This window comes from Cydia strobilella, chromosome 19 (assembly GCF_947568885.1).
Source record: "Cydia strobilella chromosome 19, ilCydStro3.1, whole genome shotgun sequence".
Classification (NCBI taxonomy): Eukaryota; Metazoa; Arthropoda; class Insecta; order Lepidoptera; family Tortricidae; genus Cydia; species Cydia strobilella.
This window is the reverse complement of record NC_086059.1, coordinates 3,383,966-3,400,650: the sequence shown is the minus strand read 5'-3', so window position 1 is coordinate 3,400,650 and position 16,685 is coordinate 3,383,966. Positions and strand designations below refer to the sequence as shown.

The 16,685-nt window shown below is 38.5% G+C and overlaps 1 protein-coding gene across 1 annotated transcript in view; it reads left to right on the top strand.

The window, feature by feature from the left end:
* The first annotated feature begins 13,359 nt into the window (after positions 1-13,359).
* The window catches only part of LOC134750022 (myotubularin-related protein 4), a 57,545-nt gene continuing 54,219 nt past the window's right edge, over positions 13,360-16,685 (top strand). Inside the window, exon 1 of the mRNA XM_063685093.1 lies at positions 13,360-14,254. The gene's annotated coding sequence lies outside the window, so the exon portion shown is untranslated. The remainder of the gene's footprint in view (positions 14,255-16,685) is intronic.

Sequence of the window (16,685 nt, the reverse complement as noted above, 5' to 3'; positions counted from 1 at the left end):
TAAAATTTCTACAATTACTTATATGTACTCGTATGTTACTTCAATGTCCATGCTAAGTTTTGTGTCATTTCAGCAAGTCGTTTTAAAATTAGTAATCGTAACTTCTATTGTATGGGAGGGGCTTTTTAGTAAGTTCAAATTAGTTTATTTAAAAAAAACCGGCTGAGTGAGAGTCGGACTCGCGCACGAAGGGTTCCGTAACATTACGCAAAAACGGCAAAAAAATCACCTTTGTTGTATGGGAGCCCCACTTAAATATTTATTTTATTCTGTCCTTAGTATTTGTTGTTATAGCGGCAACAGAAATACATCATCTGTGAAAATTTCAACTGTCTAGCTATCACGGTTCATGAGATACAGCCTGGTGACAGACGGACAGACAGCGGAGTCTTAGTAATAGGGTCCCGTTTTTACCCTTTGGGTACGGAACCCTAAAAAATACATGTTTTTTTTTTTTTTTTACTAGCCTAATTTAGTGTCCCACTGCTGGGCAAAGGCCTCCCCTCGTTTCCTCCACTCGACCCTGTCGTTTGTAGTGTCCCGCCAATCCGGATAAAATGCGTCTAAGTCGTCCCGCCATCTCCTTTTCGGCCTGCCTGCACCCCGGCCAGCACCATCTATGGTGTTCCGTGGGTCCCACTCGGTAACCATTTTGGCCCACCTTTCAGGGTGCATGCGGCAGACATGCCCAGCCCAGTCCCACTTAAGCTTAGCGGTCTGGACACCTACATCTACAATTCGAGTTCTGGAGCGCAGTTCCGTGTTTCTGTTATTCCATCGCTCGCTGGCAAATGTTATTATTCAGATTTTAAATATTTTTCTTACTACGGGATCTACAAGAGGGCAGTCTCTGGTTTCCTCTTTTAACAATGCTTTTATGCAAAACGTATCGTGGGACTGGGAATACAACCAACGCAACTTATAACACCATAATAGTCTGTCCATGCTCCGCCATAAGGTCATAAATATCTATATACGTTCTCACCTTATTCCGTTGCAATAAGAGCTAAAGTGTGTACATATAATTGGAGTGGAACATATTCACAAACGCTAAAATCTAATGAGAAACGTTACAGTAAAAGCGACACTTCCCATAAAATCATTGCTTGAGTCTAGTGATGCGGCATAAATATTTCCAATCACAAAAGTATTCAGTACCTGTGGAAATATTGCCAGTAATATTTCCCCGATCCAAAATATTTTTGTGTTTTATTTTATACTACGTCGGTGGCAAACAAGCATACGGCCCGCCTGATGTTAAGCAGTCTCCGTAGCGTAGTAATATTAATTAAAATTTTGATCTCATTTGTTGTAATTAGGTTTTCAATAGATAAAAAGTTATTTATAAAACTATTATTAATAAAAATGATTTACAGTATTGACGATGAGATGACATGTATAATTAAAATGAGGAGTTGAAAACGCTTACAATGCACAAGTATCGTTTTGTTAAATTAATTTATATATAAATTCACTCACTACAAAATATTTAATATCGAGTTTCAACACACAGATTAGTCAATTGATTGTATATACTCTCATCAAAGATAGATATAACTCCGTAATAGATGGATACAGTCTAAGGAAAAAACGTGCTTCGAAAATCAAGAAAATTTGATTCTCGTTCAGAGGGCGCTACTAGTTTTGGCCTACAGTCGTATAGATGGCGTTGACGGTTTCATTTGTTATTTACCAATTTTAACGCATATCAGTGAAAGAACATGGGTCAAAATCATAAAAATAATTAATGCAAATAAAAAAAATCATTTATCTATATTTAAATACATTCTATCGTATTTTTATAAATCTTTATTTTTAGTTTTAAAGTGTGTCGACAGATGGCAGTGAATTTACTGGGGTTACAAAATTTACTATGACAGTACCGCTCTAGTATAAGTTACTCTATGCTCTCATGGACAAATTTAGAGGAACGCAAAAAAAAGTTTCATTACTAATTTTGAAATTGAAGGTGCTGTAATCCATTAATTAAAGCTATTTTCCCGTGTACCGTATACGGGATTTTATCGAATACCGTAATGACAGCTAAATTTGTATGGCAACTTACAAAGTCGTTTACACGACGACTTTCCCGCATAGACGCCGTGTTTGTAAGTTGCCATACAAATTTTGCTGTCCCTGTGTAACATTGTCTCATAATATTAATTTATTACCCGACTGCAGCAAAGGAAAAGGAGGGTTATGATTTTGACCGGTATGTTTTATTAAATCAGGAATATCGCCAGGTGTTATTTATTCCCAAGTATACGGCGCATCACTAGTTGAGCTGAGCCTTACATCCGTCTCAGTAGTTTATTGAGTGTTTAAGCTTGGAATGTGTGGGAAATGAAAGTTAAAGCCGAAGTTGAAGCGTTAAAAGAATGCTTAATTTGGAGAGAAATTTCTTAAGCTGGCCATACACACTAGGGTATGCCTGCGCAGTTTTGCCATCTGCACAGGCACAGAATAAGTAATGGTATTATCATACAGAACGGCCACGCACTGCCCCGCCCCGACTCGAATTACATCGCCCCGCGACAACTTGACAGCCGATTGCCGGCCGCTCAGTACTATTTTTAAGCAACTTACACGCTACGAACTGTACAAGTAAAACTGTGCAGGCGTACCCTAGTGTGTATGGCTAGCTTTATTGAACGTACATACTTAAATACTCGATTATAGAGTTTGTGCGGAAAGAGAAGAGTCGTGGAATGTATGGGAGCCCATACCTTCTACAACTCTTCTCTTTCCGCAGACTCTAGATGCTGCTGTTATGGCGGTTCGATTACACGAGTACCTTTAGTATTTTTCGACCAGGAAGGATACGGTGACAGGTGTCATCTCATTACAATTTTGGGAGATCTTATAAATTATATGGAGATGACAACCTTTTGTGTTTGAAAAATACTATAGGCCACTTTAGAAACCAAACGGAGGACCCTTTATCCATTTAGAAGGAAACAAAGCTTAGTACCATAAAATAAATACGTTACTAGTAGGTATTACTACAACACAATGGCATTAACAATTACAAAGAGTAGACTGACGTTTATGGGTGTGTATTTAATGAGATTATACCGCGTTATGGAATAAATTTACTGTGTAGTTTGAATTAAAATCACATTACCTTTAGAACGGGCGTAATCCTTTTCACTAATGAGAAATGAGGTAGCCACCGCGGTGCACAAAAGAAACAATGCCTTTTGTTTAACGGCGTACGGTTTGGGCGAAAAAATAATTTGAGATAATTCACACTATACACACACACCACCCGACCGATCTGGCCTAGTCGGTTCGTTAGTGACTCTGCCTAAAGGGGCCCATTGACTATCAGTCCGCCGGACGATATCGGCCTGTCAGTTAGAACAAAAATTTGACAGTTCCGAACAACTGACAGGCCGATATCGTCCGGCGGACTGATAGTCAGTGGGCCCCTTAAGAAGCCGATGGTCCTGGGTTCGCATCCCAGTAAGGGCATTTATTTATGAACACAGATATTTGTTCCAAAGTCATGGGTATTTTCTATATGTATATAAGCATGTGTAGTACATTGTCTCCTAGCACCCATAGTACAAGCTTCGCTTAGTTTGGGGCTAGGTCCGTCTGTGTAGCTGCGGAAGAGTGCTCCAGTGTTCCTGTGGCCTCGCCTTATAGCCCTGAGGCGGTCAAGAGGGGTTTTTCGTGGGTAAACCGTGGGTCTCATGAGCCTATACGGGAGTCCCACAAAACCATCCCAGGCCCGTCCCCGCGCCTGGGTGGTATGCGAAAAGCATTTTCCCCTCTATAAAAAAAAATAATAAAAAATAAAAAAAATAAAAAAAAAGGTCCGTCTGTGTAAGATGCCCCCTAATATTTATTCATCTATTTTATTATAAACCTTATTTTCGTTTTTTTAACGACTCAGTATTTTTATTTACCTACTCTATGTAATTCTGAATACCAGTTTATTATCAGCCTTTACGACTTCCAACGAAGTCAGTGGGTAAATTATATGCTCGTGTTTGTATCATAATTAATGATATAATTCTAAATTTGCATTTAATACTAAAATTTACATTTCTTAGAAGTATGGTAATGGTTTGTTTTGATGTCACACTGTCACTGTCATAAAGAACTGTTGCACACGAAGTAAGATGAAAATGAAAACCGGCCAAGTGCGAGTCGGACTCGCGTTCCAAGGGTTCCGTACATGACATAATTTAAACAATGTATTTTTATGTGAAACTTGAGTGAAATGCCTTTAAAAAACCCGTAGGGGCCGGATCAAAAACTAAGTAATTAAATCCGACTCACGCTTGACTGCACATTTCTATTAGGTTTTCCTGTAATCTATAGGTAAAGATCTATTTTGTGTTTTTTTTTCCAAATTTTAGACCCAGTACTATCGGAGATAAAGGGGGGCGAAGGGTCATTTTTTGCCTATTTTCTTGAATAACTTCTAAACTGTTTATCATAAAATAATTAAAAAAAATATTTGAGATTCTCACAATGAGCTCTTTCATTTGATATGTAACACGATATAGTTTGAAAAAGTTTATTTTTTATTTTTCTCATTTACCTCCCAAAAGTGGCCCCCGTGTTTAAAATTCATTTGTTTACGTTACATGTCCGTCTTTGGGTCACAAACTTACATATGTATACCAAATTTCAACTTAATAGGTCCAGTAGTTTCGGAGAAAATAGGCTGTCAAGACGGACAGACAGACGCACGAGTGATCCTATAAGGGTTCCGTTTTTTCCTTTTGAGGTACGGAACCCTAAAAATCAAAAAGGAGTATTCGGGTTATTCCTGATGTCGAAAACTGTCAGATAATTCTGAGAAGGGAATCGACTTATTATTATAGAGTTTTGGGTGATTTTCACCAGATTATTGAAATTATCCAATATACATAGGTAAATAGTGAAAATACCCATAAGTATACACACCTTAATATAATAGCGAAATATTAGCCATGAAATAATCCAGTAAGAAGCATTTTGCCCAACCATGTAGTTTTCCAAGTTTCTAACTGATGTAAATTTACGATTATTTATGTTTTTTATTTTATTATTAAAATAATTTATAGTTACACATCATTACAGTACAATGAAACTGGCGTAATGTGCCCCAAAATTTAATGTTATTCCTATTTACTTCAGCTTTAATGAAACCATCTGTACCTGGTACCTTTAATCTTTTGATTGCTTTCCTTTCTCGTCAATAGGGTATTCTCCTACTAGTCAAATCAGTTTCCCAAAATTTAATGTTATTCCTATTTACTTCAGCTTTAATGAAACCATCTGTACCTAGTACCTTTAATCTTTTGATTGCTTTCCTTTCTCGTCAATAGGGTATTCTCCTACTAGTCAAATCAGTTTCCCAAAATTTAATGTTATTCCTATTTACTTCAGCTTTAATGAAACCATCTGTACCTGGTATCTTTAATCTTTTGATTGCTTTCCTTTCTCGTCAATAGGGTATTCTCCTACTAGTCAAATCAGTTTCCCAAAATTTAATGTTATTCCTATTTACTTTAGCTTTAATGAAACCATCTGTACCTGGTACCTTTAATCTTTTGATTGCTTTCCTTTCTCGCCAATAGGGTATTCTCCTACTAGTCAAATCAGTTTCTTTTTTAGAACTTTCAAAACGATTTGCTAATATGGAATTTATATGAAACATTACACAATGACGTCACGGTCAACTCACCTACTTTTTATATTTCAATCCGATTGATTAAATATAAATTGTGTTTAAAAATAACTGCTGTCTATGTTTTTCTCATAATTATCTGGTCCTTTATTTCATGCATGGTGTGAAATAATTTATTTTAAATACAGTGTAATACCCTGTTTAGAAGAAAACAAATGAAGAGGTTTTACGCATGGTAGGAGAGAAGAGGAGTTTGTTGAGAACCATAGAAAATAGAAGAGGAAAGATGCTTGGACACCTGCTACGACACGACGAATTTATCAAGAACATAATTGAAGGGAGAGTTGAGGCAAGGAGGCGGAGGGGCAGACCAAGGAGAACATACATAGATCAAGTATAGGAAAAACTCAACGTCGTGTCGTATCAGGCTGTCAAGGAGAAGGCAGAGGACCGACACTTATGGAAATCGCTCCACCGACAAGAGTATAACTCTTAAATATATGATGATGATGATGAGTACCCTGTTTAATAGTCTATCTATTATATGTGTATTTGGATCTTAAAATAATGTAACCAAAGTAGACGTGACTTGGTCATTACCAAGTGTCATTACAACTTTGTGTATCTATGGAAATACATATGATTAGTCGAATGACCTAATCAAGTGATTCTTTGTTAACATTTTTTTTTATATCAGAGGGTAAGTCTATAATTGATTCTAGCCTAAAGTAAAATTCATTAACATCGTACAGTATAGGCAAATTAATAAGTCATTAATATCTAAACTTGAATTACTCAATTGATCTAATAAATGAACTACTTTAAATATCAATATGCAAATTACAAGTTGACATTTCCGAATCAGATAAAATTTGCGATACAGAAGGCAATCAGGAAGACAAATATAAAAAAAAACAAAATAATTTGTACTTACTTAGCTATTTGCTTATTTATTTGCCGTCCCCAAATGAATGAAGGGCAAGCGAATGATGATGACTTACCTATTTGTACATTAAGTGCCAGTTGTATACTTGCCTATAACCACAGGGCGGACACGCTATACATCAAAAATCACTTGCGTATCTATGTGTGAACGGCACGTCTGTACACGCGTCATGCGTCATAGTGTGCGTAAGTTGCTTAAAAATAGTACTGAGCGGCTGGCAAACGGCCGTCAATCTGGTGTCGCGGGGCGAGGTAATTCGAGTCGGGGCGGGGCGGTGCGTGGCCGTTCTGTATGATAATACTATTACTTATTCTGTGCTATAACTAAACACGATAAAACATAGAAATGGGCTGACATGGGTTACCATTCATGCTGTAAAATACGATGAAAACTGTAACGCACGAAAGCGCTCGGTCCCTTGAAATTCCTTATAAAGATTTTATATTCTGTTTTGATTTTGATGGGTTTCTACGTCTACATACTTATAATATAAAGCTACACACATATAATCGAGTGTGTACTGTATTTTCCGGAAGTCGTTTTTTCCAGATTGCGATTTTTACCATTAATTTTTTTCTCAATTAGCTTCCTTTCTCGAAATTTTCTGCGATTATGCGAATGGTTAGAAAACCTATCATGAAAATAAGCTATTGAGAAATAAATATAATGGGGAAATATGCGAATGGTTAGAAATGCTTTCGGGAAAGGATGCTATTAAGAAAAAAATAAATGGTAAAAATTGCGAATGGCAAAAATCGCAATCTGGAAAAAACGATTTCCGGAAAATACAGTGCACACTCATATAATCTTCACCACACAGAGACTGACTTATAAAACAGCACTAAATTAATTAAAATTATCATAAATCATAATCAAGCTGACCTGCACAAATTTTCCTCGTGACATTTGGCAGTGTCCTTACCTAGCTTGTTTTTTCCGATCCACATGATAGCAGTGTTTACGGAAGTGTGGGCGGAAATGACTGTTGCGACGCGAGCGCAGCTGAGGCGGCCTTTTAAGGCCGTGCCGTCTTAGTCATGTTGATCCGATAATGGTCCTGTTGGTTGCATGTGAGATTAACCTGTAAATGAGTGTAATTAACCCGTGACTGTCCTCCTTCCTTCATTCATCACCATTACCAGCTCCCACTGTTGGGTAACTGCGCGAACGCAGCTGTGGCGATCTTTGGAAGTGAAGATGGAAATGATGTGCTAGCTGAGGCGGCCTTTTAAGGTCGCGGGCGCGGTTGATTTAGTCATATCGTTGATCGGATAATGGTCCTGAGTTTTTGCTATGTAAGATTACTCAACACCCGATATTACACATTCTGTAGGAGGGACTAATTTATCAACTGTATTTTTAGGGTAAAAACGGAACCCTATTACTAAGACTCCAGTGTCCGTCTGTCCGTCTGTCTGTCACCAGGCTGTATCTCATGAACCTTGATAGCTAGACATTTGAAATTTTCACAGATGATGTATTTCTGTTGCCGAGCGGGCGAGTCCGACTCGCGCTTGTCCGGTTTTTTTTTATCGTAGTGTCTATACCTAAGTATTTTTTTTTACGTTTTCACTATTTCTATGGTACGATATTGATAGCTACCAGATTTGCCAGAGCCACATTTAACGTTAACCAGTTCATGAATTATGAACTAAGTATATCCCTTCGGCATTCCAAATAACACTTGAGATAAAGACAAAGGTGCTGCTATTTGACTCACCTACCCCTACTGCAGATGTGTTGTTACGCAAGAGTTTCTAGGTCGTAGCCTAGAAAAGTCTAGAAGTTAACTGGGTCAAGTGTATACCGGACCTCGTACAGTGGAGCTTTTTTCACGCGAGCATTTCCCTGTCTGCATGTAATCAATATGTTTGCTTTGCGGATCCCGCAGTTGTGTATTTTTTATACTGCATACGTCCATGGAACATTATTGATGCGGTTGAAGCATTCGTTAGCTTTAAAAACTTATCTAAAAATAATATGGAGCTGATGGATTGCATTTTGCATTGATATCCCTAAACATAAGCAATTTCTTTAGTCTCATGAGCATAAGGTACAGTTGTAGTGAATAATCCTTTACCGTCGTATTTTCAAAGAAACGCAAGACCGTGTTATGTTATTTCGGTCGGACCTGAGTCTACAAAAAGTACTGAGGTTGACTGAAGTAGCATGACAAATACGAACGTTTCCGAGAAAATACGATTGCAAACGATTGTTCACTACATCTTGCGTTACTATTTCGTAAATCTGTACGTTTTACATGGGTATAACGTATACGCAAGGTATGGACCTTGACCTAAAGTACTCCACGTACCGTAGTTAACACAGCCATTGATGAATCGTATTCCATATTGCAAAGAGATAGGGTCTAGCGATGTTTAGTTAGTATATTAGATACTCGTATTCCATGTATAGGCCGATTTTTATACATTTTATCCAAATCTAACGAACAAATAAAATTAAATCCATTACGAGACCACGAATACACACGTGTGTTTTGCTTTCTATTTCTATGGCGTGTTTTATCGTACACATTTAGTGTGGGCGTCTCACGATGGATTCTGGCCGTCTATCGATTTTCCTGGCCTAATTCACAGTGCGCCTAGACTCGGGCGTGGGGCGTGGGCTAGGCTGCCAACGTCCTCTCGCCACTCTATATTGCCGATTTGGCAACTTTATACCCACTTATTTTGACGAAAAGACATTTATATTATATACTACAAGTAATGAGGACCTTAATATACTAAAGGACTTTTTGGACAGTACATCCGTACACCGTCTCCAATTCTCTCAAAGGTTAACTGGAAGAGATCGCTTATAAACTGCATTAATGACTAGCATTGATCCCTTTCCTCTGTTGCAGAGAAAAGAGAGTGCTGTAATCTGCAATCTTTAAAATTTAAAGTCAGTCTGTGGAATGCTCTTACGATCATAATGGCGCCTGGACATTTCTTAGTATTCGTTCAAATAATTGTGTTGCTTCTCTATCTCTAATCTAGAATAGAAAAACTAAAGAAAAGTAGAGCTGTTTTTGCGTAAATACACGCGGTAAAGTTCTTCATTGAACAAGCTTTTACCCACGTCTTATCGTCGTAGCATTCATATTTCATAGTGTATTTTTTATCATGAAATAAATAAATGTACCTAAACCTCAATCCGCTTTTAACCACCTATGTGGGCGATCCGTTTAATTCCTTGCAAACGTACCGTTATGAGGGGTAACAATTTAGATTGCAAAAGTCGACAAACGGGACATATTTCAGCGCAGTGGGCGCCGCGTAGGAGGACTTACGCCTACGTCTGCACTGCTCATATCAGATGGGAAACTGCGCTTTCCTTTATGTCACTTCCAACGCTCCTAATCTACGCACCGTCCGACACCCGACACTAATCCAGCACGCATTCTAATTTTAAATTCTGCAATCTGGAATGTATCGTCCTCTGATCGTCCTCGATAATGAAAGTTATTTCGCGTACAGAAAACATTGGTGCTTCATTATTGTTTACGGAGCTATTGTTTTATTTTTGCGTTGTATGTTACCAGTTTGTTTATGCTGTTGTTTCTGCTATAGGCCTGATTAAAAGTCGAGATATTTTGTAATCTACCATGTTGTTGGCGACCAATGTTTTGTTTAGCGCCCTCAACCTTATTTTACGGTAGTCACCGTCCTTTTCACAAAGAGAAGTGCCAATGACCAGACACATGATGACATGACTGAAACTTTAGTGCTAACGATCCCTATTTTATTGCCTTTCCGGTTTCTAGCTCAATATCTGATTTCCTTGGTTTTATCCTCCACTTCTCTCCATCCTCGACATAGTCTTCACTCTTCAGCTTTAGATACGTTGCCGTTTATTTATCCAGCATGTATCTTTTATGGTATATCTTATACGATATTCTGCACGTCAATTTCAAGACTTGAAATGCTTAAGAGAGGTATGGGCACTGCGAATGACATCTCGCTTTGTGTGGTAGGGCACAGGACAGCGGATGTCATTCCAGATCTAGAGCAGAGCCCAACTGGGGAAGTACCTCCACCTTACAGAAAACCGCAGCCAAATAACACTAGACCCTACTCATAGTGTTGTGTTCCTGCCGGTGAGTAAGGTTGCCAGAGCTCAACGAGGGAGAGGAGTGTTAGGGTCGGCAACGCGCATGTAACTCCTATGGAGTTGCAGGCGTACATAGGCTACGGAGACTGCTTAACATCAGGCGGGCCGTATGCATGCCGACGTAGTATTAAAAAAAATCAAGAACAGGAAAACCCTTAGAAACCAGGAAACAGCCAAGTTCTTAACACAATTAGGTATTAAAACTGCCAGACGGTACGCAAAGTATAATTAAAACTTGTCAAGTGATTGTTGGCGCAATGTTGTGGTAGCCATAGCGACTGCCCACGTGACAGCCTTCGATAGCTGATAACATTCCACCATAGAGTTCTACCCATAGATTCCGCGTTTGAGGATTGAAACAAAAGTAGAGTTCAGAATTAGAAAAAAAATGTTTTGCGTTTAAGGCAAGGCGTCAAAATAGGAACTAGAAGGCGTAGAACCATGAAAAAAAATATAACACACAAAAACAATTAGATCTAAACTATACATAGCGGTAATCTCAATAAATATACGCTCGTAGAAGTCCTCTATTTAATCCTGAATAGCACAGAATAGGACAGTCGGCGTCACTGAAGATTCTCTATCTCTTGTCCAGCGATTTTTCTGCATTTTTTACCCCCCCGCTCCCTCGGTGGCCGCCCGTATTTAATTTGTTTTTATACTATATTTACAAAGTTTAATAAAAAAGAATTTGCGTCAGTGTTGCCAAGTGTGAGTTTTAAAAAGCGCTAAACGCTAGGCTTGAATATACCTACTAGAAAAAGCGAGAGATTTCAAGTTGGACCTATTGAGCTGTCATTGTAATAATTTCCTTCCTTAATAAATAGTCACATATTTAAGAGGTTTATTATACGCTCTTTAGTCTGTAAGTCTATGTATAAATACCTCACTTTACTCACTTACCACGCTTGAGAGCCAAACGAATTAGCACCGCGTGCCAACGCGCCAGATCACAATTTGAAATGGCCGTTGCTACTAGGAAATGCGTTTTACGAAGGTTATGGCTTAAGCGAGTTGATTTAATGTGATTGAGAAAAGGCCACCTTGAAGTAACAATGGTATGGAAATGGAATTGTAAAGCAGTAGAGTATAGCCTAAGAAACTGGCGGCTCTCTTTCAAGAACCATTTCTATGTAACTGTGCATGGAAATTTTCGAAAGGTATTGTGGTAAATTGAATGTTAAATTTTGGACGTCTGCTAAACTTAATGCCTTTTTCACCCGACTGACTTTTGACAATCTTTGGCACGCCCTGAAAGGGTTTAAGGTATCCATAGACTCGTCTGTTAAGAATTTCATAGGCAATCATATTTATTAGAATAGTATCTAGATTAAATATTTTAATAAGCATATAGTAGAAGATGGGTGAATCATGAGAAATAGAAATGATAAATAGAAAAAAGAGGGGAACTCTTTTACCAGCTATGGATCACTAAAATGACTAAAATCCAAACTATTACCATATTATTAGTTATTTTATTTCAGTTTGACTAAAACCGACGCTTACGTAAAAGGATTAGGCGCTGCACTGCCTAAGTTATATCGTAATTCCGTCTCTTGTCTTATTCTAATTGTCTATTATGAGTCGCGACGCTGATGCTAATTGCAGACAAAGAAATTCAGTCTCCGTGTAAAGTGGAAGTAAGGACGGCTTTTGTTCCCTAATCAACAAGCTCGACAAAAGTTTAGACATCACGGAAGTAGTCGAAAACCGTATTATTAATACGAATATTGTATCAGCCTATTAGGCAAGCAATTTCAAATGTCAGCTTGACCTTAATAGAGAATCGTGTTGAAAGTTACAAATGAAGATCCATCGCTGACAACTACAACGAATTAATAGACTGTGATTTTCTTACAAAAAAATTAACCAAGGCGTTCTTAACAATGATACAAGAAATGTCTGTTAAACACTAAACATAGAAAAGGGGAAATGTTATTGTTATCACTTGAGGATTGTATTAATACATAATGTAAGATAAAGTGGTAGACTAAGAGAAACATTACATGGACCAAATAGATAAAAAAGTTGAACGTTTTTTCGTGAATTAAAATGATGAAGAATCATTGAAAATTTTGACGGTGAAGAAACGCTTCTAGTTGGGCTGCTCTAAATTTAAACAAGGTAATATTTTTCTATGCCCTATTCTAACAAACGTAGATTTATTTACTAGCTCTTCATTGCTGCCGAGTTAGTAATCTCCTCTTGTGCAGTATTAACGGGTTTTCATTACTTGTATATCTTGCTTCTTCCACGTGTCCGGTTGTGTGCGTTTTCTACTCGGAATGCATTGCTTGTCGGTAATCAAGACATATCCCGCCATATTCATTGGAGTTTCAGTTTTTAACATTAATGTGTTCTTGTGTCTGTAGTGTTGCTGTGTTGAAAGAATTAACGAAGCTTTATTATTATTTATGTTGGATTAGGTATAACATGGGGGGTCCCCAAAAAGCAATCCAACAAAAAGCTTCGTTAATTCTTAGTACTATTATATTGAACACTACTCGCACATAATCTCTGTCATCTTGTTTTAGTATTTTTTCCCCTTGCATCCTCAATTCGTATCTCCTACCCGCTTTATGTTTTCTCGATATTAATCTTCCTGCAATCTGCATTCAGTGCTCTGTCTCTTAATCTTTTATGTATGCAAGTGTGTTTTTAACTTATTATGCTAGACTATCATACGACAAATCAGAGTCTATATTTAATTTTCAACCTCGACAAATGTCGTCATCAATGCTGTCATCTTGTCATATTAATAAAACACTTCGCGAATCGTGAATGCCAGCACTTGAACCAATTGTGTCCTCAACTGAATTACTCCTTTGAATCGCCACATCAAATTACTTAGACCTCTTGTCGTTTACTTATATGTCTGAAGTGTGAGTTGGGTTTTTCTAACAAGACATTCTTATTAGGTAATGTTTTTGTCGTGTTTGTCTTCAATACAAAGTTTGCAACAACATCCTGCAACTTGGTAATTTCATGTATCCGCTGATATTGCCAATGCTTGTTTTTGTAAACCAATCAAGTGTGCAGAACTACAAACAGCTTATCATCAATGCTTGTAACATACGAAAAACTGCGTGTCGCTACCAAAAACGCGTAAGCGAGTCACAAAGTCTCGCAACAGGGAGATAATTAATGAGTGTTTAACTGTTTATCGCAAACGAAAGGTGGTTGTGGGGAAACCATCGCTCGTAACCGATGCGGCGAGTTAGTGGCATTTTTTGCCGCTCAGTGCCGGCGCCAGATGAGGTAAACGCGAGTACGCACGCGCTCGCTGACGTTGCACAATACGAATAATACGATTCACGGCGGGCCCCTACTCGCGGCAGAGACGAGGTTCAGACGCCGGCCCCCGCCCGCCTCGCCCCGCCCCGCCCCGCCGCCTCGCCCCGCGTCAGTTGCCTCGCAGCTGCCGCGCGCGTCTGTCGCATATTCTATGCGACTCTGCTCCTCCTTCACCATAATATGGATATACAGCACATCCGCGCTCTTATCAACATCCAATTCTCGTTTCTGTGGTTTTACGAAGTTGCCGACAAATACAAATGGATTATATTGTAAAGTGTCGAAGAAAACAGTAGTTTTTTAAAAGTCCGCATTGGAATTTCTAGTATGGCAGTCGCCGTGGGCCGACGTGCTCGGCACATGGCTTCATAATAATACGGTGGTGGCGGAAGTTACATCAAAATGTACCAATAAGTGGTCGGGGGTAAAGCGAGAGTGAAAATATGTGTTTTGACGGAAGCTTGTGTGTAATACAGGATAAATAAGCCCAAAATTATCGACTGGTTTGAGACGTGACGTACTCGTGGCGTCCACGTCAACCTACAAATTGCCGCGGGTTTTCGCATTCCTTTAGTGCAATGCAACGACTTTACTAAAGCAATCGTATAAGAACGCCTCTGGTTTGTCATTACTCATTAACCATTTAACCAGGTGTAAAGACCATAGGTATGTGAATGTTTATAAACACCGTCCAATAAATCCTTCAAAAAAATGTTTTGATAAGGACCAGTACATGTTATGAAAACTGAGTCATTTCACAACCGGTGTTTTGAATTCTTCGTCTGTACACAACGCTGGTCGCTTTGTTCAAAGTACAATTTGACCGAGGTCACCGGCTCGGCAAAACGTTGGCTAATCATTGAATTGCTTTGCTCCGACTTAATGACTCTATTCCAAATACCGCCGTTTTTTTTTACATGTAACGTATGTACGTACAATAACTTAATTTTAATGAAGAGGTGCATAATTTTACTCATTTACACTTCAAATTTTGCATAATATGTCAAAGAAGCAATAAAATTTGAAGAATTTGCGGCGAAGGAAAATGGCGGGCGAATTCTGCCGCCATTCTACAGCGGCTATGGCTGTGTTCAGTATGCATGCATGTGTGCGGGGCGTCTCATAGTGCAACGTGGCCCCGGCATGCCATAGTAGGGCTCCGTAGGCGTGGTCGGAGACATTCTCTCATTGCTGATTTCCTCGTACTCTCGGGTGAAAGAAATCAAGTGCAAACGTACGTTTTCTTCATTAAAATACTTAAAACTTACGTTCATTTTCGTAAGGAGGATAACTCATATAAGTCTCATAACCTTGTTTCAAGGAATGCGTAAAGTATCACTGACGCTCGAACAATTGATGCATGTGCAATGCAACGTGTGTAAAAACGTGCATCGAACCATTTTAAATATTCGCTCGCACATCGAAATGAAGAGGTTCGTTTACCCGCAAGAATGATAATTATTTGCTGACGACAGGCGAGGCATTACAATCAACTTAATTAGAATGACACATATATGTTTAGCAATGAGTATGATAATGCTTCTGGGTAACCATTAGCGCATGGGAATTAAAATAACGGCCTAATCTGAATAAAATAATCAATTACAATATCTAATAACATATAAGTGGGAATAATGGGGGATACAAAGACATTATATTAGATGAAAGAGGAACATGATAGAAAATAAGTTAATGAAGTACTGTGCCAAATGAGGACTCAAAAAAAACACATTATTGTCGGAATCTCCTGAGATTAAGATAAGCGGGATAAAATATTAGAGGAGCAAGTAAGATTTATTATAAGAGAAGCAATGAAAATTTCACGTCTTAGGTATACCAATGAAAATACGATGTCTAATTAGCTCCCCAAATTTTGAAGGCATAACAAATTATACACGTTAAAACTCTTGGGAAAGGAAATGTGGAATGTTGTCTCACTATCGTCTGCCGAAAGTCAGGTTATGTAACGGGAGTCTGCCACGTGGCAAGCCCTAACGCCGACTCGAGTGCGCATGTGTAGTCCACCTCCAAAATTCTCTTTCTTGCAATTTCGCAAGTCACTTCAAATCGATTTGACTTCATTGAAAACAGGATTAAAGCCTGAAGACTACACCGACTAGAGAATCTCATTACTTAATTTGACAATCTAATGATCAGAGAGATAAGCGGTGAGCCGTTAATCGATTGTGAAGGAGTTACAATACAAGTAATAAATTTGATTACAAAGTTGTCAACGTTATTATCTGACTAATTAGATCAGGACTTCATCGAATGCCACGTGTTTCCCGCGCACATTGCGCAGGTCTACGCGGCCAGCCAGCTGAGATCCGAGAAAATCGTTACCGACAGCCAACGCACCCATTTTCACATCACGTGGCTCTCGACGTCTGGTTAACCATGCCCTTGATCACACTGTTTGGTTTTGATCCCTATTTCAAGCAATCTATAGTGCTTATGCTTACATCTTACACTGTACCTTCTTATTCTTCCACCATGAGGTAAAGATAGTTCTTGAATGAAAGCTGACTTTGGCCGTCGATTTTGGACCCACCACTAGGGATTGCAAATATTCGAAACGTTCAGGTATTCGAATATTCGATTTTTTTCTGCCGACATATTCGAATAATATTCAATTATTATAAAAAAAAATAAGAAAAGGAACGAGGAATCGGTTTATTTGTCTTGGCAAGTTTTGATTCCTTA